Consider the following 21,918-nt stretch of genomic DNA (forward strand, 5'->3'; position numbering starts at 1 on the left):
CTGTGGCTGTGGTGTAGGCTGGAGGCTACAGCTCCGATTGGACCTCTAGCCAGGGAACCTCCATATGCTGCAGGAGCGGCCCTAGAAAAGGCAAAAAGACAAAAAAAAAAGTTATGTTGATCAGCAACATGGAATATAATTTATATAAATGTAGTTGGAAAATGTCTTTTTAGAATTTGAGTATATTTGCTCTTACAAGCTTCAGCAAAATGTTTTTCTCGGTTTTGCCATGAATACTTCTCCTCTGGTTTTCAATGGAGACCTTACTCGCATCTCTGATGAGTGATTCCCAAGCAGGCAGAACCACTCTAGCTGCCTGATGGATTCTTTAGAAACAGGGGCCAACACCTCTCATGCTTTCTCTTACTTTGAATGTTTACCCCTTTTATTTATCTTTTATTCTTCCATATCTCCCATGTAAACTTCATTTTTCTCTTCCCCCTTGGTTGATGGTGTTTGCCAGTGGAACATACAGGTTTTTGCTTAGTATTTGGGGTCATTCAGGACTGCCAATGGCTATGACTTTCATTGACCCTTGCTCTATGAAAATCCTTCTGTGAAGGTACATAAAGAGAGTTTGGGGAGAAAGAGGAAAAGGGCACAAGCCCAGAACTTTGGGTACGATTTCTACAAAAAGAAGAGGACAATACAGCATGGGAAATCTACTCAATAGTTTGTAATAACCTATATGAGAAAAAAGAATGGATATATTTATATGTATGACTGATTTACTTTGCTGTACTCCTGAAACTAAGACAACATTGTAAGTCAACTATACTCCAGCAAAATTAAGTCTAAAAACATAATCTATTCCCTAGAGAAAACAGACAAAAGAATGGATGGATAAGAAGGGAATACAAAGATACAGGGACATGTGTATGCACATGCACACACACACACACAAATCATATCATATACACTAAAATATTGTTTTAGCAACATGTTTTGCATATACAAGAGAATCTGTGTGAGGCAACGGCAAGTTAGCTACAGAGCATAAAAACAAAGCCCCACGAGCCCGCTCCATTGAAACCTGAGCACTGGCCGTGCCATCGTTTCCAGTCTTCCCATTCCCTACTTTGCCCCCTCGATGTAACCGCTATTTTAAATTCGAAGATGGTCATCCTCTCCATTCTCATTTGTTCGTCCTTATTGCTTAAGCCCATTACACATGTCCTATATGAGTAGACTGTTTGATTCTGAATTTTATAAAACTGAAATCTAACTAGGAAAAAAAAAAAAAAAAGAAAAGAAACCAGTGAAAGGGCCAGGGGAGTATGTTTCTCTAAGACCTCACTCACATGGCGATGTCGTTCCCAGACGCCCAAAGAGATTTTCACTACTTCCCCTTCATTGCGGAAGGGCAGGCTTAAAAGCGTGTTAATATCAGAAGTGTCGGAACAAGCATCATAAAAACCACTCTTTCTCACTGGAAAGGGAACATCAATTTCAGATTGGCAATTAAAAAAAATTATTACTTTAATTTCGGAGATGTCAGAATAAGCTTCATAAATATTCTTTCTTGTTGGGAAGGGGCATTTTATAAAGTGGAAACTCTGGGGTGGCCCAACTGAATATGCCCTGTAAAGAAACTACAGAGAATTTTAAAATAATGAGCAGATCTTACCTTCCAAGGGCCTGAGTTAATCCCTGGGATCCAGGGAGGCAGTTTTGGGGAAGTTGTATTAACACTTAAAAGCCACCTGGGTACCATATAATACGAGGAAGTAGCTGAACTAATGGTACTTTTGAAAAGCATTTTACTTACTCTTTGGGTGTGAAGCTCCAACATAAGGAAACTCTGGCTCGGATATTTGCGGTTTTATAGTTGCCATCTGCAAGAAAGTCAAGGTGAAATATAGGCTTTATATAAAAATCCTCTTTACATGTCAACGTGCTTAATGGAGTCCTAATTGCAGTTAGGGAAACTGAGGTCTCTCTGAATAGATTTCAACTTGCCAGTCAGAGACAAGTACTGTGTGATATCACTTATATGTGGAATCTAAAAAGTTAAACATAAAAAACAGAGAGTAGGACGGTGGTTATCAGGGAATGGGGTGGGAGGGATGAAGACTGTGGTAACTGAGGTTACAAATTTGTAACAAATAAGGAAGAAGCCCTAGAGATCTAATACACAGCATAGTGAATGCAGACAATAATACTGTGCTATATTATGTAATGTGATAAACATCACTGTATTGGCAATCACATTGCAAGATACAAGTGTATCAAAGTAACACACCTGTACACCTTAAACTTTTATAATGTGATGTGTCAAATGTATTCAATAAAAAAGACTTCACACAAATACAATACCTTAAAAAAAAACCACTTGAAAGCGTTTCTCATTTTGTTCACCTGTTCTGAATGTTTGTTAATTCCTTAACTCCAGATATTTGGATAACTCGACTTTATTTAAACAGCACTTTGCAATTTAAAACATAGCCCCGTTTGCAGCATGATACAATTTTGGCTCCAGAAATGAATGTAGTCTTGAAAATACCCTCCATCCCATAAACCCTTCCACTAAAGTGTAAGAAGCATATCTTTTTCTCTAATTCCTGGCCCCGTTTCAGGTTGTGAACATTTCCAAACACCTGCATGAATATCAGCAAGATCCAAATCTGCTTAAGGGGACTGCATGTTTTTGTCTTAAAAAAAAAAAAAAATCATGTTTTTACACCAAACAGTGATCCAAAGATCTGCTTCAGATATCATATATTCTTTCCAAAAAGGTCTTTCCTTCTTCTTTTCAAGGAATGATTAGGAAAAGATTGTGTGGTGAGCCTGATCGCAGAGCTCACGTTCATGCTGAAAGGAAAGAAGGTTTTGGCTAGCCCAGCTTAGTGGGAGGGATGAGGAAAGGGGAAAGTGGTTTTGGAACCGTTTGTAAGGGTGGGCCCATCTAACTTAATCTGATCTTGATCGTGTTCCATCAGACGGTCTCAAGAAGTTGGGAAAACTCCAAGGAGAACTGGAGTTGGAGGTCCAAAGGTTAGTGACATTTGAAAAGACCCAACTCTTTCACTTTTAATACTTACATTGTGTGATATTTACAATGTTGGTGAAGATTCTTGGGCATATTTGGAGTTCCATGAATATATAGTGTTGTTTTGAACATTACTCCTGTTAAACTGGGTCTTTTTAGACATCATACAAACATGTCATTTTCTCCAAACTTGATGCTATTGGTTGACCATCAGTAGGACCTGCACCCTAAATTTCCTCTCCAGAATTGGTGACAAATGCGTGTGAATCCTTTGCTCCCTCTTGTCTGACCCACTTAATCACCAAAGGCTTATATTTGCAAGAGGGAGTTGTGTATTTTGAAGTGAGACCTTGGACAAAGGTACTTAACTTTCCCGAATGTCAACATCTTCATCTGTTACATAAGAATAACTAATCATAATGTCTACCTCATAGATTTCTTCTAAATATTACATGAAAGAATGCAATGTAAAGCATTTAGCCCCGTTCTGGAATCAAGGAAGAATTTAAATATTCCGAAGAAAGTAGTAACTAACATTTATTAAGTGCTTATTATTTGCCGGGAAAGGTTCTAATCACTTTATGCATATTAATTCATTTCATACCATTATTACCTCATTTTACAAATGAGAGAATTTAGCCACTTATTAGACAGAAATTTACAAGATTAATAAATAATACTGCTTTCTTCTTTTCCCAGGTTGGAAAAAAATTGAGAGATAGAGTAAGGCAGATGAAACTTTACATGGTATTTTTATTATTGACATAGTCAGTCAGAGACAATGACTTCAGACCTGCAGCCTGGCTAGTATTTTTTCCCAGAAGACAACTTGTCCTCCCACCTCTAAACACACTGGACAATTTCCGGTCTCCTTGGGAAGAGCAAGCAGGTTATTTCCTGCAGAAAAGAGAGCCGGTCACAAGACTTCTCTCAGCAGGAAGTCAGGTCTGAATAAAGAGAAGGCAAACCTGAGCTGAGCACACCAGTTCCTTCCCTCAACTCCTCTGTCACACCATCCGCTCTCCTGTCAGGGGAATACGGAGGAGAACCCAGGCTTTATTCCTTTTTTTTTTTTCCCCCTGGGCTTTATTCTAATAAAAGCCCCACAATATGAAGAATGGAAGCTCGGGTCTAAGAGGCTCTCCAACTATCATCCCTGTCATCATTATCGTCCTTATTAAGATTCAGTTTCTTTTACTTTCTTTTTTAAATAGCAAACCCACAGCACATGGACGTTTCCAGGCTGGGGGTCAAATCGGCGCTGTAGCTGCTGGCCTATGCCAAAGCCACAGCAACACCAGATCCAAGCTGTGTCTTCCACCTATGCTGCAGCTCATGGCAATGCTGGATCCGTAACCCACTAGGCAGGGCCAGGGATCGAACCCATGTCCTCTTGGATACTAGTTGGGTTCATTACCACTGAGCCACAACGGAAACTCCCAAGATTCATTTTCTTAAATAGATAGTAGAGTTTCAAAAATCTCTATTTCTACCAATTTGAGTAATTTGTATTTTTCTAGGAGCTTATTTATTTCATATAAATTTTCAACTTGGTTGGCATAAAGATGTTTATATAACCTCATTATCTTGTGAATGTCTGTGAGATCATACAAAACTCCTTTATTTACTTCTTAATAAGAATAACTTATGTCCTCTCTTAATTCTTCTTGATCAGGGATTTGTACATATTCTTGGTCTTTTAAAAATTTATTTTTAAGATATTAGCTTTGTTGAACCTATTATATAGTACATATTTATCTTCTAATTCACTGATTTCTGTTCGTGTCTTTATTACTTCCTTCCTTCTACTTTATTTGGCTTTAACAGATCTAATTTTCTGAGACGGACACTTTGATCATTGAATTTTCAGCCTTTCTTTTCTACTCCATTTAAAAGCATAAATGTCTCTCTACAATGGCTTCAGCTACAGACTACAAATTTGATACACAGTATTCTCATTGTCATTCATTCGAAATATTTTTTAAATTTTTTATTGTTATTTCCCCAATACATTTTTTTGGAGGATTAGGAGGATTAATTATATTTCTTCTCATTTTAAGATGAGTTTCTGCAGTGAAACACCATTTTTTTGATTATTTTGAATTGTGAATTTAGGGTACATGTTTTTTTTTCCAATGGCCACTTTAATAGAATCATTTAAAATATAAATACCAAAGATCATACATATATTTTTTCCTTTTTCTTTTTTGTTATTTCCCCAATACAATTTTTTTTCTACTGTACAGCATGGTGACCCAGTTACACATACATGTATACATTCTTTTTTCTCACATTATCAGACTCCATCATAAGTGACTAGACATAGTCCCCAGTGCTACACAGCAGGATCTCATTGCTAATCCATTCCAAAGGCAATGGTCTTCATCTATTAACCCCAAGCTCCCCATCCACCCCTCTCCCTTCCCCTCCCCCTTGTCAACCACAAGTTCATTATCCAAGTCCATGATTTTCTTTTCTGTGGAAAGGTTCATTTGGCCATATATTAGATTCCAGATATAAGTGATAGCATATGGTATTTGGCTTTCTCTTTCTGACTTACTTCACTCAGTATGAGAGTCTCTAGTTCCATCCATGTTGCTGCAAATGGCATTATGTTGTTCTTTTTTATGGCTGAGTAGTATTCCATTGTGTATATATACCACATCTTCCTAATCCAATCATCTGTTGATGGACATTTGGGTTGTTTCCATGTCCTGGCTATTGTGAATAGAGCTGCAATGAACTTGCAGGTGCATGTGTCTTTTTCAAGGAAAGTTTTGTCCGGATATATGCCCAAGAGTGGGATTGCTGGGTCATATGGAAGTTCTATGTATAGATTTCTAAGGTACCTCCATAATGTTCTCCATAGTGGTTGTACCAGCTTACATTCCCACCAGCAGGGCAGGAGGGTTCCCTTTTCTCCACACCCCCTCCAGCACTTGTTATTTGTGGACTTATTAATGATGGCCATTCTGACTGGTGTGAGGTAATATCTCGTGGTAGTTTTGATCTGCATTTCTCTAATAATCAGGGATGTTGAGCATTTTTTCATGTCCTTGTTGGCGTCTGTACATCTTCCTTGGAAAAATGTCTGTTCAGGTCTTTTGCCCATTTTTCCATTGGGTTGTTGGCTTTTTTGCTGTTGCGTTGTATAAGTTGCTTGTATATGCTAGAGATGAAGCCCTTGTCCGTTGCATCATTTGACACTATTTTCTCCCATTCTGTAAGTTGTCTTTTTGTTTTCTTTTCGGTTTCCTTTGCTGTGCAAAAGCTTGTCTGTTTGATTAGGTCCCATTGGTTTATTTTTGCTCAGTTCAAAATATTTGTTAATTTTCATTTATCTCATTTTCTTTCTTTTATATATTTCTACCGTAATTTCTTTTTTCTTTCCTTTTTTTTTTTTTTTTTTCGCTTTTTAGGGTCACACTCACAGCATATGGAAGTTCCTAGGCTAGGAACCGGAGCCAAGCTGTCAGCCTACACCACAGTCACAGCAACACCAGATCCTTAACCCAGTGAGCAAGGCCAGGGACTGAACCTGCGTCCTCATGGTTCCCAGTCAGATTCGTTTCCGATGTGCCATGATGGGAACTCGTATTTCTACCATAATTTCAGTGTAGTCTAAGAACATGAAGGCTCTGATTGATTTCAATCACTCAACGTTTTTCAAAGGAGCTACAGCTCAGCATATTATTTTGGTTGATATTTTCTTTAGACATTAGGTCAAGTTTGTTAATCATGATGGACAGATCTACTCTGTTTTAATAACTATCTGTTTGTTAAAAGGTCTATTTCTTCTGGTTGCTTTATTTGTCTTTCTAATTCTGTTGATTTTTTCCTTATATGTTTTGGGGCTATCTTATTAGAAACATATAAAGCTAGAATTATTATACTCTTAATGAACTATTTTACTTTATAAAATGTTTTTCTTCTTCTAGTAATGCATTTTTTCCTCAGAGTCTACATTTTTGATATAACTATCCCAGTTTTCTTTTGGTTAACATTTGTAAGATAAATATGTACTTTTTTCATCTCTTTATTTTTAGCTTTTCTAAGTTCCTATGTAAGTGTTGTATTTTGTGTCCCAGACATGAATATTCATAGGGATATAGGTATGGGTTAATATACAGATATAAAGACAGATCTATATCTACAAACTTATCTATGTCTACATTCATATTATTATTATTTTAATATTATATTATAACATATATGTAAATATCTATTTAACAAACTAGTGTCACAACATACATGATAGTCTATAACCTGGTCTTCTCCACTTAATATATATTATAAAGTCTCTACCTGTGGATGCCATGTTATTTTTTCAATATTTTATTAAGAAAAGTTTCAGCTGAATAACAAAGTTAAAAGAACTGTATACAACACTTGTATATCCATCGCCTAGATTCCACCACCATCATTTTACCAACATTTTACTAAATTTGCTTTAACACTTGCCTGTCCATCTATTCATCCATCCATCCATCCATCCATCCACCCAGCTGAATCCATATCTATTTCATCTATTTCTACACCTGGAAAAGGGTATGTACACTGTAAAAACTTATTTTTATCTTCAGGTAGGACTGAATGAAGGAGTTAAGAGGGATAGAATTTTTATTTGTATATTTTATATATGTCTGTATCATTTAGATATTATAAAGTAAGCAAGCATAACTTCTGAAAGAAAAAATAAAGGTAGATATATTTTAAAAATAAAATATATTCTCAGACCTGATCCTTAGATATCATATGAAGCTAGATCTAATATCAGCCTCTTTTTCCATCAGCCCATCAATCCTCTCTCCATGCGCATCCTGCAGGCATTTCTTGAACCCATTCCCCATCTTATTCCACTGACTGCTCACAAGCCCCACGTGAATTAGGTACAGTCATTAACCCCATGTGAGAAAGAAGAAAACAGGAGGCACTCAGAAAGTAAATTTCCCCCCAAATCACCCAGTGGTGAAGAGCAGACAGGCTTAGAGCCCAGAGTCTGACTCAAGTCTGAACTTCTCACTATGTATTATGCATCTACATCCAATACACACCAAACAAATAAAAAAGCAAAAACAAAAACCTCATTAGTTTCTCATTTAAAGTGAATCAATTCAAAGAAGACACAAAGTGTCCGTTAGGAGCCAGACCAGGGAAGCGGCCAGCACTCTAAACACAAAAATGGACAAGATACATCCCCTGGCTGGAAGAAGTTTTCAGTCTATTGAGAAAAACAGGGTATTTTGAAACCATCTGACAAGGTTTGAAACTGTCTGCCCTGATAGGGGTAATCACAGGGTATTTGGGGAGCATGTGGTAAGTGCACTTAGACCCACTTAGGGGCGTGGGGAGGGATGGGATTGTCTGGAAAGATTTCCTGGAAAAACTAATACCTAAAGCGGAGACCCAGAGACAGGAGGCATTAAGTACTCTGCCAGATGCTTTAGGACACGACATAGAACAGGCGAGGAGGTACAAACCAGGGCCAACGGCAGGAAAAGGACATGCCAGCCAAGGGATCAAGGAGTCCAAGGTCAATAGAGTTCACGACCCACCTTGGCTTAATGTCACTGCAAGAGCTGTATTTCTAAAACACAGATCTGATCATGTCATTCTTCCATAAAAGCCTCTAACATTCCCTGCTCCCTACAGAGAAATAACCCAACTCCCAGGCAGACATGCAATGCCCTTCATAACCCGCTCAGCTTATTTGCTGTACTTCTACTCCAGCCACATCCTAGCTCCTGCTTTTCCCTCTGCTGAAATACCCCTTCTCCTCTCTCTGCTCAGTAGAGTTCTACCTATTTTTCAAAGGCCACCTAAATGGCACTTTCTCCTTGAGCGTCTAGATGAAATTAAATGTTTCTTCATCGTTGTTTGCATGATATCTTTCTGCAGGCCCTGACGCCTATGCTATTATGTTATTATTTTTTGTGTATATGTTCATCTTGTCTGATGGATGCTGAGCTCCTGGACATCTGTGCACATTTCTCCCCTAGGTCCAGTGAGTTGGCTGGCCCTCCATACGTCTCCAACAAATACTTTAGTAATTGAATGGATTTGAATTCTAATTTTGCTGATCATGGATGCAATATTTCTAATTTCAGATTTTTCCTGTAAATTATAGTTAAGATTGTCCATTTGCACAGCTCAGTTTTTGGTTCAAGAAATCTCAATCATTCAATTTCTTGGTAAGGAATTGTTTATAAAAAATTAAGTGGGGTCAAGGTCAAGTTGTACACTTGGCTAGAGTGGAATAACTGCAGGAGAAATGATGAGAAGAGCTTTGAAGGATAACAAGTCAGCAAACACCCTCTCTGCAGTTTTGATCCCTGGGCACTGATGCAGGAAGCGAAAGATCCCTGCTGAGTGTTCCCCTTTAGATTAAGAGATTATGCACGGCCCATCTGCCAACTGGCAGCTCAGGGAATGGAACCCAGGAATCTGTATTTGTAACAATTCCCAATCCTTGCCCCAAACAGATTGTCACTCAGTTCCTGCTCTCTCCCAGTGACTTGTATCCAAAGTAGCATTCCAGAACCATGGCTCATAATCTTCTCTGGCAGTAGACTCAGTCAACACTTTTACAGTTAAGTTGCCCTTTCCCGGGAGGTATAATCAAAAGCCTCTATTATTGAACAAGCATGAGGGATTCCACCCATGGTGTCTAGGTGAGATCAGGTAACTGATAAACACACAGAAGGGCCAGTAATAACTTTGACATGATGATAATTATAAAGCGTTTGACTAGTTCCAGTGGGAAACACTGTAATCAGGAGCCAGAGAATTTGAAAAGCCATTTCGTGCTAATTAATTACGCAATTCCAGGTCGATGTATTGGGAGATACGACTATTTTAAAGTCAAGATCCTGCTGGCCTCGCATATCCTTTTTACATGAGCATTAGACTTAGCAGTTAATAATCATTACCAGAAGCAATATGACACTAACCTTAAACATCTGTCTTCACAAGGAAGATGGCCAATGTCACCATATGTTACACATGGTTGTTATTATTCCAAATCCTATTATTACTACAAACGCACGGACCACGAGTTAAATCATGTTCACAAAATTGAAAACCAAAGTGCGGAAAAAAACAAACATTTAAGACACATACACAACCGTTTTACAACTTCTCTGTGTAGGCAGAGAAAGGACAAGTAAAACGGTCTCTGTTTGACATCTATTTAATAAGACTAGTTTGTGGCGGAACAGCGCGATGGTTAGAGCTTGGTGAATATAATAAGGATAATTAATCAATTATAGCACCATTGATTACCGTCTTTGTCTCCACTCGAGCAGTGCCTGAGCTTTCTACACGTTGTCTCTGGTCTTCAACATAACCCTCCAAAGAAACCACTCCAGTGTTTACACTTGAATACATTGTGTGAGGGCGACTGTCTAAAGTCACACACTAGTTAGTGAAAACACTAGTTTCCAAACCCAGGACGGTCTAAACTCAGAGTTCATACTCTTTTTATTTTAGATGATAAATGGCATGAGAGCAGAACATTTATCTGTTTTTATTCCCTGTTCAATTCCCAGAGATGGAACAGAATGTGGTATAATGTAGGTGCAAAATAAATAAAAGAATAACATGTTGCCCTGATCAGGAATTTCATCCTTATATTTCCCTGACACAAATCTTTAATCCTATACTTTATGATGGTATCCTGACCCAATCAAAACTAATTTAATCATGACAGGCAAAAATATAATAATAAAATTTTCCGATTAATCCAAAAGAGGGCAAGAACAGATCCAAAAAATAAATAAATAAATAAATAAAAGGAAACAGGGGACAAATAGAGTTTTTTTGTTTGTTTGTTTGTTTTTTTAGGGCCACACGTGAGGTACATGGAAGTTCCTGGACTAGGGGCTGAATTAGAGCTGCAGCTGTCGGCCTACACCACAGCCACAGCAATGCCAGATTAGAGCTGCGTCTTTGACCCACACTGCAGCACATGGCGATGCCAGGTCCTTAACCCACTGAGCAAGACCAGGGATTGAACCTGAATCCTCGTGGATACTAGTTGGGTTCTTAACCTGCTGAGCCACAACTAGAAGTCCATAAGATGGAAATTTTAAACTCAGTGTACCAGCAATTACAGTCAGTATTTAGTAAATGAACTAATCCAAGTAAACGATAAAGATCGTTAGACTGGTTTTAAAATTATAGTCATATTATTCACAAATTCTTAAAAGTCTTCCCTTTTAATATCCACTTTATGGGTGAAAAAATGGAGACTTCAGAGAGTGAAGAAACTTGCCAAAATGACATAGCGGGTAAATAGCAGAGTCAGGATAAGAACCCCAGTTGTCCAGCCCAGAATCCTCCCCTGTGCCCACTGAATACAACTCAGCAAAGGGAAGACACTGCTGAGCTTGGCGAGAACGTGTGCCTGCAATTCCAGGGGCAGAGCTAGACTTTGGCTGGGCCTAGTAAATGTAAAGTTGAACCCCACATCATGCCTAAAAGCTCTGAGACTGGCTAGGATTCTTTTTTTTTTTTTTTGTCTTTTTGCTATTTCTTGGGCCGCTCCCACAGCATATGGAGGTTCCCAGGCTAGGGGTCCAATCGGAGCTGTAGCCACCGGCCTACGCCAGAGCCACAGCAACGTGGGATCCGAGCCGCGTCTGCAACCTACACCACAGCTCACGGCAACGCCGGATTGTTAACCCACTGAGCAAGGGCAGGGACCGAACCCGCAACCTCATGGTTCCCAGTTGGATTCGTTAACCACTGCGCCACGACGGGAACTCCTGGCTAGGATTCTGAGCAGTGTTAAGGAAACAACCAATGTTAGAAACCACAATTTGTAATGGAATCAATACACATAAATATATGATATACGCCAGCAGTCCCTGGCTGTCCTGGTTAAAAGTAGATAAAAGTTGATGGTTGATGTATTTGGGGTTTGCATTCTGCTGGAAAGTGGAAGAAGACACGATGGACAAGGGAGATGGGGGCCTGGGAGAGAGGTTTCCACCTTGGGGTCTGGGCTGAAGAGGGAGGCTGCAAAGTCAGAGGAAGATGAACCTGAGAGAGCAAGGAGAGGTACAGGGACCAGAGGTCTGCGGGAGGCTGAAGAGCAGGTATCCAGGGAGGAAAAGAGGAAGGGAACCAGGAGCATTTGCACTTGCTGCCAGTGGGTAGGACAAGTGTCCAGGCAACATCTTCTCAGGCATCCCAGAGGTCAATTAGAAACAAAGGTAAGGGAGTTCCTGCTGTGGCTCATCGATAACAAACCTGACTAGTATCCATGAGGATGCAGGTTCGATCCCTGGCCTTGCTCAGTGGGTTAAGGATCCAGCATTGCCATGAACTGCAGCATAGGTCACAGATGTGGCTCAGATCCCACGCTGCTGTAGCTGTGGTGTAGGCCAGCAGCTGCAGCTCCAATTCAACCCCTAGCCTGGGAACTTCATATGCCTGAGGTACAACACTAAAAAGACCAAAAAAAAAAAAAAGGAAAGAAAAAAGAAACAGAGCTAAAGTCCAAAGAGATTTCTTTTGTATCCTTAACTTTCAAGAGGAAAGATAAAAGCTGGAGACTGCAACTCACTTATTGTTACCTGAACCACCATTTCCATGAGATGCCTAAACACTCTGATCAAAGATCATTAAAAATATTCTAAATTCCTCCAGGTAACAGATTGCTTTCTCTGAATCACTCACTTTTTTTTTTCTAAAACAGGGAGGAGGAAAAGAGTTAAAATTAGCCACCTTTTTACAATGCTCAAACTAATTAGTAATTATTTTTTAACATAAGCAGTTGGTGTGAGAGTGGTGATAATATATTTACAATATAAACTTAGCATCATTAATGAGATTGTTACTTCTATGTGGAATCCAGTCTGTCAGAATGTTACTTCTATGTGGAATCCAGTCTGTCAGAAGCTGTCCCCCTTATGACAAGAGACTACTCTTTTGGTTCTGGGGTGGGACGGTGGTAGTGAGAAAACTCTTAAGAAACAGCCCTGCAGGAATAATGTGTGTCAGCAAACGTGTCTGAAGAGCAGCAATATGTACAGTTTTTCAAGAATTTACATGTAGCAAATTAAGAATTTGTATCCACACTGCTAAAGCTTGAGTACTTTAAACATCTATTAACACAAAAGTGTGGCTTCTTTTCAGTCAGGTATTGACAGGGACGGAAACTCCTTGATTCTCTGATAATAAGTGAATTGTTATTTCTTCCCAGACTAATCCTTAAGCAGTCTAATATTAGCCTTTTCCCTTAGAAAGTCCATATTTGGATTCAGAGTGAAACTTTCTTTTCCCTTCTCGTTTAATCAATGTTGGCACTAAACTCCCCTCCGTCAGCTTGATATTCAGCTCTGGTCTGACCTAATTGTGCTGAAGAAATGAACTCGCTGACTCCACACGGCTGGTCGAGGGGAGTTAGGGAGGAAGGAGAAAAGTGGGAAGAGAGGGGAGATGTTGTCTTCCCAGGGTTGGGCCACATGAGGACCTCAGCCTAACACATTTAGGCTCTTCGATTGCATTCCATGGATGATTGAGTTTCCCTTGACCCCACTCCTCCTCTTCCCAGCTATGCAAAGGAACCTCATCTGGCAGAGTGGGATCGAGAAGGGTGAGTTTTTTGGCCCCTCACGTGGTTCCCGGCCCCGTGTGTAACTTCCCAGTGCCTTTCCAAGCACTAGAATGTCCTGTGGTGCCCATGAGCCCTGGACGCTGCTGTGGACATTTCTGCCACCCTGCATCGCCCTTGGTCACACTGTGGCAAAGCTGCTGCATGTTCCCAGATACAGAGGGCTGTCCCCAGGCTTCCATCCTCACTGGACACTCTGCTCCTCCCCTCGGCTTGTGACGGGCTATTTTCCAAGTGACCATCAAACCCACAACTGCAGGGAGCCTCAGTTGTAGCAAAAGCTCACAGCAGAGTTGAAATTTTCATCATACAACTCTGACTGGGAAAACATACTTCAGCACTTTTTAAAAAAAGAATTGATTTTGTTCTGGGACTCCATTCCCAATAACGGACCCAAGAGTAACTCTGCTTGGCTGGAGACTGTGAGTTGCCCCGGCTGAAATCCATTCTCCTCTTCTTTCTTCCTGAGAATACTCCAGTTTTGTCCCAGTCACAAAACAGTCAATCAAATGTATGCTTCCCAGGTTCCCTTGCAGGAGGTGAAGACCTGTAACTCAATTCCGACAAGTAGGATGGATGTTGGACTATTGCATGTGACTTCTAGAACAGCCCTTTCACCTAAGCTGAGTCAACCTGGAGCACACCTGTTACCCTCCCCACCTTGCTTCAGCCTGCTACCTAAAATGTTGGTGCCCTCATACCACTTGCTGAATGTATTGCTTCATTCTTACTTATTATTTTGAATTGTGGGGAGGTTTTTCTTTTTGCCTCTAAGTCTTGTTGCACCAAAAGCAACTCACAGTCATGGGCTTTACTAAGCACTGTTGTGTGTGTGTGTGTGCGTGTGTGTGTGTGTGTGTGTGTGCGCACGCGCGTGCACGCGAGCGCATGCTTGTGCTTTATGGGGAGAGATGGGGTTATAAAAATAATAGAAGAAACAATCCCGGACATGAAGAAACATATGATGAGGATAAGTCTTACTTGGTAGGACTAATACGATAACATACACAAGGTCTAGATCCAGGTACCCTGATAGACACCCACACACAGAGAGGATACAGGCAGATTTTTCATCTAGTGTCAAGATAGGAAAGTTACACTGGATTGGACATTATCACTTTCCTTCCTTTGACGACTGGAGATTCAGCTGCTCATGTGTTCAGAAATGAAATGCTCAGACAGGAGGGAATGAAGGAACGCCCCTCGCTCTTCGGAGCTGTAAAGAACTGTTGATGCACTGCTCTCACTGTCTTCATCAAGTGGCTCCTCGTTCTCCACCTATAAGGATGCCAGGCTGAGGAAGACGGCCCTTCCGTTCTGTGTCTGAAGAACTCGTCTCCTTCCCAACAGGGACCACTGGGCAAGTTACTGAGACGACCTCTTACACATGCAGGGAATCACTTGAAGTTTCATGACAAGCAAATCCTTGAACTCCAAGTGCCTTAAAATCACAGACACCGCATAGGCACCGATACAAGCATTGGTATCTTTGTCATGTTTCTATAATACATGTAAACCAAAGAAAGTGCCCACGAGGTCCTAAAGTATGTTCAATTTACCATGAAAACAATGCTAATCCTGAATGTAGTTACCACAGTAATACTTCCAAGGACCTGGAATCTAACAGAAAATGTTTCAAAATCACAGCAGCATACAGAGGGAGGTGTTTACCATAAATAATATATAGCAATCTCACAATTAATGGCAAAATCACAACGTTCCTTTTCAGTTGTTTGACGCGCAGGATAAACTAGAGTTCTGCTGTAAATTGTGTGGCCTGCTGATGATCACTTGAAACGGCTGGGTCACTGGGGGGCAGGGACCCTCCAACACAACTTTTCAAGCTCATTAGCTATATGGTAATATGTGGGCAGGTGTAGCAAAGATACCAGCTACCTGCCTAAGGGGCAGGCTTTGCTCTGCACAGCGGGGTTTAGAGTCAAGAAGTGGCTGCCCTTGCATTTAGGTGGTCCGTGCTGGCTCAGTTATGGGTACAGGTGTGTAGGTGGAAAGACAAGGTCACCCTGTCACGCAGGCCTGGACCAGGGCAACTTGCCCGCGACCTCCCAAGTGCTCTCTCGTCCTCCATCCTCTGGCTGGAAGTGAACAGCTGAGGCACCAGGGGCTGGGGAAACCGAAATATAGAAAGAGCCCGGGGCCCTGAAACACCGCAGGGAACACTGTTTGCAAAGGATTCACCTCAAACTGATCTTTAAAGAAAATAAACTCAGCGTTAAACCAGTGACACGCAGGGACTTGCCTGTTATCACAGTCTGGGCATGTCTTTGTTCTTCACATTTTCTTTCCCTACAACATCTCTATCAAATCACCTGTCAATCCATCAGGGATCGAGTCTGGGTTAGGAAGAGGGAGGGGGAAGAGACGAGGGACACAGGCCCCTGAGGGCGGTTCTCCTTCAGCATCTGCACATCCCCACTGCTCCCCTTTTCCACCCCAGGGTGTCTGGAATCACACTCCAGGGCCTGGATGTCAGTGCTCTGCTGAGGTCAGGAGGGAGGCCACGCTGCAGGAGCATCTTCTGGACACTTTCCGGAAGGGACAGAACCAGGCGCTTGCTGCAGAAGCAGCCCTGAGAATACCCGGAAACCAACGGTCCTCGTGGTAAGGTGGTAATTGACAAAGTGCAGCAAGGGGTCTAGCTGGCAATTTTCTTTCCTTTTTAAAAAATTCCCCTGATGTTCCCTGAGGCTATGCCAATGAATAATTACCCATTTCCGTTCTTCCAAGGAGAATCAATCACTGTACAAAATGGTATCTGGCTCCTTTATGTAATATTCCTGGAATTTAGGTCATGGCAACATTCACGTTCCATTTTATGAACAGGCAACTTGAGAAACAGCAGCACATTTTATTGCCTTTTTGCTGTGTTTCTGAGTGTGCACAAGCTCAGGAGTCAGAATGGGGGCAGGTTCCTTCCAAGGTGCAGATGTGAGTGCACGTGTGAAAGTGTGCGTGAGCGAGAGTATGAATGGGGTCCTGTTCGCTGGTCTAGACTCGCAGGGGAGAACTGTATTTGGAGGACTGAAAGCGAGTTGGTTGGGGGTCACTCGGAGGATGTGGCAGGGAGAGTCAGAGTCCTCGTTCTCGTCACTGTTATTTCACAACTAGCACAATGCTATGTCTACACTGCCTTGGGCTGGATTCCAGCTCCAATGCTTACTTGCTGGGTAACTTAGGGCAGATGACTTAGCGTCTCTGTCGCTCAGTTTCCTCTCCTGAAATATGAGAATTGCCACAATACCTGTAATATAATGATACCTGCTTTGCGGGGATGTGAGAGGATAACATGAGATGAATCTAAGATCCTTAGCACAGGGGTGAAATAGCAATGCTCAATTTATATGAACGGACACTAAGGAGAAAAAAGAAGGCTGCATTGTCTGCAGAGGTTTCTGTGTTCATCACCAACGGCCTCTCGAGTCCCTTCTATGCTGCAGAGTCTATGACTCTCCCCTGCAGCTTCCTCTGCCATAAAATAAGGGTGAGGTTCACTCACCTACTTCACTAGGTTCTTGTCCGAGTCAATCAGTGGCCCCTGTAGGGGTCCTGGTCCACAACCTGGCCCCCCGCCACATGCTGAGAAGAGTAAAGGCCTTCCTAAGAGACTGGTTAGATCGTGCCCCAGCCCAGCTGGAAATGCTCCAGGGCTCTTCGTCTCTAAGACAACCCTGAGAAGTTCAAACCTGGTCTGTGAGGCCCCAGCCCCCCAGCCTTCCCAGCAGTGGTAGTGCCCACCTTGGCGCTGTGCCCAAGCTGCTCACAACCCATGAATCTCACAGCCTGTGTCAGCTTCACTCATCCCTTGGGGCTGAACGCCGACCCCTACCTCCACCCACACCCACACACACTCTCTATCACATGCAAAAATGTTTCTGTATCATTGGGATTTCTTTCAGGATTCGTTTTAAGCATCGCCTTCACTTTGAAGGCTTTCACCAATCCTACCCCGACACTGACGCCCCTCTTCCCTAGTCTTTCTACGAGTTCCCATCACTGCACTTATAACCCTTCCTTGCACTGCTATTTGCATGTCTGTTCTCATTTTACTCTTGTATCCCCAGTATCTAAGGTAGCATTTAGTAACTTTCATGTTGAACCACATCAGATTTCTGTTTTGATAGATTAAAAACTACAAAGTTGGCAATTTCATGTGGTTCGGCCTAAACTGGGAGCTTAGTAATATCTGCTGATAAAGGAATAAATGAATGAACTTTTGTTCCCACTGACCTGCTACTCACTTACAAGTCTCTTAAATGACGTCATGGCTTTCACAAACACCAATGTATCTTCCTGGGTACACATTAATTCTATTTTGATTTTCCAGTAGAATTTTGTTAAAAACCTGAGTTATAGCTGTGAGTTATGTTTTCCCAGCGAAATGACAGACACAGTCTATAATATTGTTCTCAGGCAAATAGATCTAAGAATCATCTGAGACAATCTCTCTCACACACACCCATACACACAAACTCACATATATACTCACACACACTTTAGGATGAACTGACCCCATTCTGAATCCTGAACATGTATATATCCACCATTTTTTTTTAAGGCTGCACCTGTGGCATATGGAAGTTCCCGGGCCAGGAGCTGAACTGGACCTGCAACTGCAGGCCTATGCCACAGCCACGGCAATGCTGGATCCGAGCCACATCTGTGACCTATGCCATAGCTTGTGGCAACACCAGATTCTTAACCCACAGAGTGAGGCCAGGGGTTGAACCCACATCCTCAAAGAGAAAACATCAGGTCCTTAACCCAATGAGTAACAATGAGAACTCCTGTTTCTTCTCCTCTATTGAACCATCTCAAAACACTGTCAGAAGCCCCAATCTACTTATTACACCGTAACTAATCAATGGATTATATGGAAGTCAAATAATTGTCCTATTTCCCAGTCCCACCCCCGACCCAGCCATCTAGTCTTCTAAAAATGATTACTGTGATCACAAAATTAGTTCCAAATGTGATGAACAAATATAATGCATTTGTGTCTCACATTTCATATCATCAGAGAATGACCCCAATCATCCATGATGACTCCCTCTTTGGGGACCTTTCTGATCAAAGAAGCAAAGGCATTGAGGTTCTCAACACCTCAGGTATTGAATGTCACATTTTGTCTACTAGCATGCTGAGGACCAGCCCTATGAGGTGGGACCTGAATTGACAAGGGTCAAGGAGTTCTAACCCTTCTCTGACCTTGACCACCAGTGGGTTGTATGACTGGACAAACGAGCACAAATTCAAATGCCTAGAGAGGCCGGGAGAGCCTGAAAATAAGAAAAGGAGGCTTAATGGGAAGCGATAGGGAGCAGCGAGGAGTGTGGAAAAGTATTCTAGGAAAAAGCAGCAGCCACTCGGTTCCAATAAAGTGTTACCATGCTGGCTTGTGAACTCAACAATGTCAGATTTTAGGATTTTTTAATGAGAAACTAGATAAATGGAGAAATTTATGAGAAATTTCCTGGATTTTGAAATAATGCATGTATCACATAAAACAGGGTTGAAGGCCAGATCTTATTTCCTGTCACCAGTCACAGCTCGTACATGAAATCATAATCCATGACACCTTATGCATGCAAGGAGCTCAGAGACTAAAAGGGAAGTTCAGTGGCCAGAATGTTCAAAGAAAACTCTAATTTTAAATACTCTCACTTATCATTCCTGCAAATATACTGACGTGTGTTGGAACACATGTCTCAAGTTTTAATTTGGAAGATACAGCTTTGATAACTCTAGTTAGCATCTCGGATCTCCCCAAAAGTTAATAGTAGTCCCACAAAGCTGAGAAAGAGAGAAGGAACTGGCTTCAATAGGAAAGATAACAAGAAGGCTGAGTTAGGCGATATGTTTATTTTAGGGAATAAAAAATGTTAAAAACCTGCCTTAATGTTTTCCAGTTCCTGATGCAAGTCTCTTTTTCTTTTATTTGCTCTTGTCTCTCAACATTAAACCCTTTGGCCCTGTTTTCGAAAAAACTGTATTGGAGTCATTCTCAGAAGTCTAGGCTGTGATGAGGGCACCGCAGCCCTCAGACAATTTCTACTCCTTTCTAAAATTTTGCTCCAACATCAGCAAAACCTGCCTACTAGTCTGAAATTCTTCTAATTCACCAATGAACAGATGATATTATCAACATTTCTGACACACACACACACACACACATCCCTTCCCCGTGAGTGAACACACAGTTCAGCTCTGGTCTTAGAAGCACACCAAACTCATCGAGCGACGAAGTGGGCGGCGGGGGAGAGAGATGAGTCTGCTAAAAGGTCATCACCCCCTTTTCGGCTCCCACCCCCAATTAAGGTGTCCAGGGCATTAAGGTCCGCCTTGAGTGGGTGGCGATATTACTTGGTGACACGTCGTCTTTGAAGAGGAAATGGGAGGGCTGTCAGTTTGGGCTGGAGCATACGGGGAGCAGTAATAACAACACTGCCTCGGCTGGTGTCAAATCTCCATTCGTCAATAGCCCATGGTGACAGGGCCCTGTCTTCAGAAGCTGCCTGCTATCGAGCAGGAGGCACAACCACGAAAAATACCCCGTCAGCCCACCTGAGTCAGATAATTTCCCTGACTGCAAACCACCCAGGCAGGAGCACGAGGAACCTTTCAGGGTCCTAGATCATGCCCTGCCTTTTCCAGAATGAGGCTAATTTGCTCCTGTATCAGCCGGCTCCAGCCCAGAGAGCAGGTGAAGGAGAGAAAAGAGGATGAAGTGTCAGCGTCATTGAAAAGATTCATGATTAGTCACACTCAGTCGCAGGCCAGGGCCTTGCCAGACACCACACCACTCATCACAGACCTGAGAACTGGCGTGCCTCCCACAGCTGAGCAACAGCTCCCGGCCGGGCAGGCCCCCAGGGACCAGCGAAGCCCTGCTCTCCCACACCCTGCAACGAGAAAGGCCAGTCTGGGCAGGCCTGGGTGCGACTGGCTCTCCAGATGCTAAGGGAATCTGTTTTATGCTCCGTGTTGTTTAAAATATAATTATCCCAGAGCTCAGCTGGTGCGGAAATCAAGGTAACATCTCTTCAGGTAATGCTGAAACAGTTACTTGGCTGGGGTCGCCATTCCCCCACCCCAGGCTCTCTTTGGAGGATCTAAGAGCTGGCCTGTGCAGGGTCCATCAGCCTTGCTCCTCTCACCTCCAGCTACGGCTGTGGGCCCTGCTTGTCCAGAACTGTCTGAAGAATGCCAGCAGTTAGAGCTGAAACATACAGTGCAGCCCATTGGAGGGCTCAGAGCACAGAAGGCTAATCCAGCTCGTGCATTTGCAGAAGACAAGGGTGAGGCTGTGGGAAAGACTGATTTCAGCTTCCACAACAATGGGGAAATGGAGGCTGAGAGGCGAGAGGACTTGCCAGAAAGTGTCAAAGAGGAAGAGCAGCCAGGTGCCCGCTTGTCTGTTCATTTTCACTCCACTGGTTTGAGCTACGATCCACTCAAGAAGTTGGTGGCTCTGGTCAGGATGGCAAAACAGGCTCCCCTTTAGGAAAGCATCACTCTTCGAATCCTGACTCCAAAACGTTCAATCAAAACAAGCCAGAGAAAACTGACAGAACGCTGTAAACCAGCCATAATGGAAAAAATAAAAATCAATAAAAAGAAGGAAAGAAACCAGAAAGAGCTGGCTTCTGTAAATGTGCTCTGGCCCCTCCACAGTGGATCTGAAAGCAGAAGGGACAGGCTCAGGCATCGTACATGACCACAGCAGCATGGAACACCCCATCTCACCCCAGTGCTCAGAGTAATACGGAAGCATGGAACTCTTATCACCCAGCTCAGCGCAGCTCTAGCCAAAATCACAACGGAGCTGGATTCCTTCAGGGCTTACGGTGTTTGATATGCGCTCATATGCATATTAGCTTAGATTTATGCTATCTACCCAAGGTGACCCGGGCCCTGAAAGAAGTTCACCCGGTGATTAAGGACCATCATTAACAACGTACGTATGACTCAAAACACTCACACTGCCTTTCTTCAGGCTGGAGACGCCTGCGCCCTGGCTTCACGGAGGTGTCTCCATCCCCGTGACCCTGGCAGGTGTGGTAAGGCCTTGGGGAAATTCCTGTGAGTTTCTAGAGTTTTCTAAACTCCCTGCAAAGCTGCTAGATGGTGCTTCCTGAGGGAAGCAGGTTGGCAAATTCCGAGATAACGTGGGAAGGATGTTTACCATGGTGGATGCTCAGCCCCTCCTCCTCCTCCTCTTCCTCCCAGAGGCCCTGGGAATGGGCGGGGCCTACCCCATTCCAAGGCGTGGCCTGGAGATGCAGGTGGCCGC

At 42.5% G+C, this 21,918-nt stretch overlaps 1 long non-coding RNA gene across 1 annotated transcript in view; it reads right to left on the reverse strand.

Annotated features, from left to right (window-relative positions):
• The window catches only part of LOC125113318 (uncharacterized), a 257,564-nt gene that overhangs the window by 151,578 nt on the left and 84,068 nt on the right, over window positions 1-21,918 (reverse strand). The window contains exon 3 of the long non-coding RNA XR_007131412.1: window positions 1,769-1,835. This is a non-coding gene — a long non-coding RNA (uncharacterized LOC125113318). The remainder of the gene's footprint in view (window positions 1-1,768; window positions 1,836-21,918) is intronic.

This window comes from Phacochoerus africanus, chromosome 13, assembly GCF_016906955.1.
Source record: "Phacochoerus africanus isolate WHEZ1 chromosome 13, ROS_Pafr_v1, whole genome shotgun sequence".
NCBI lineage: Eukaryota > Metazoa > Chordata > Mammalia > Artiodactyla > Suidae > Phacochoerus > Phacochoerus africanus.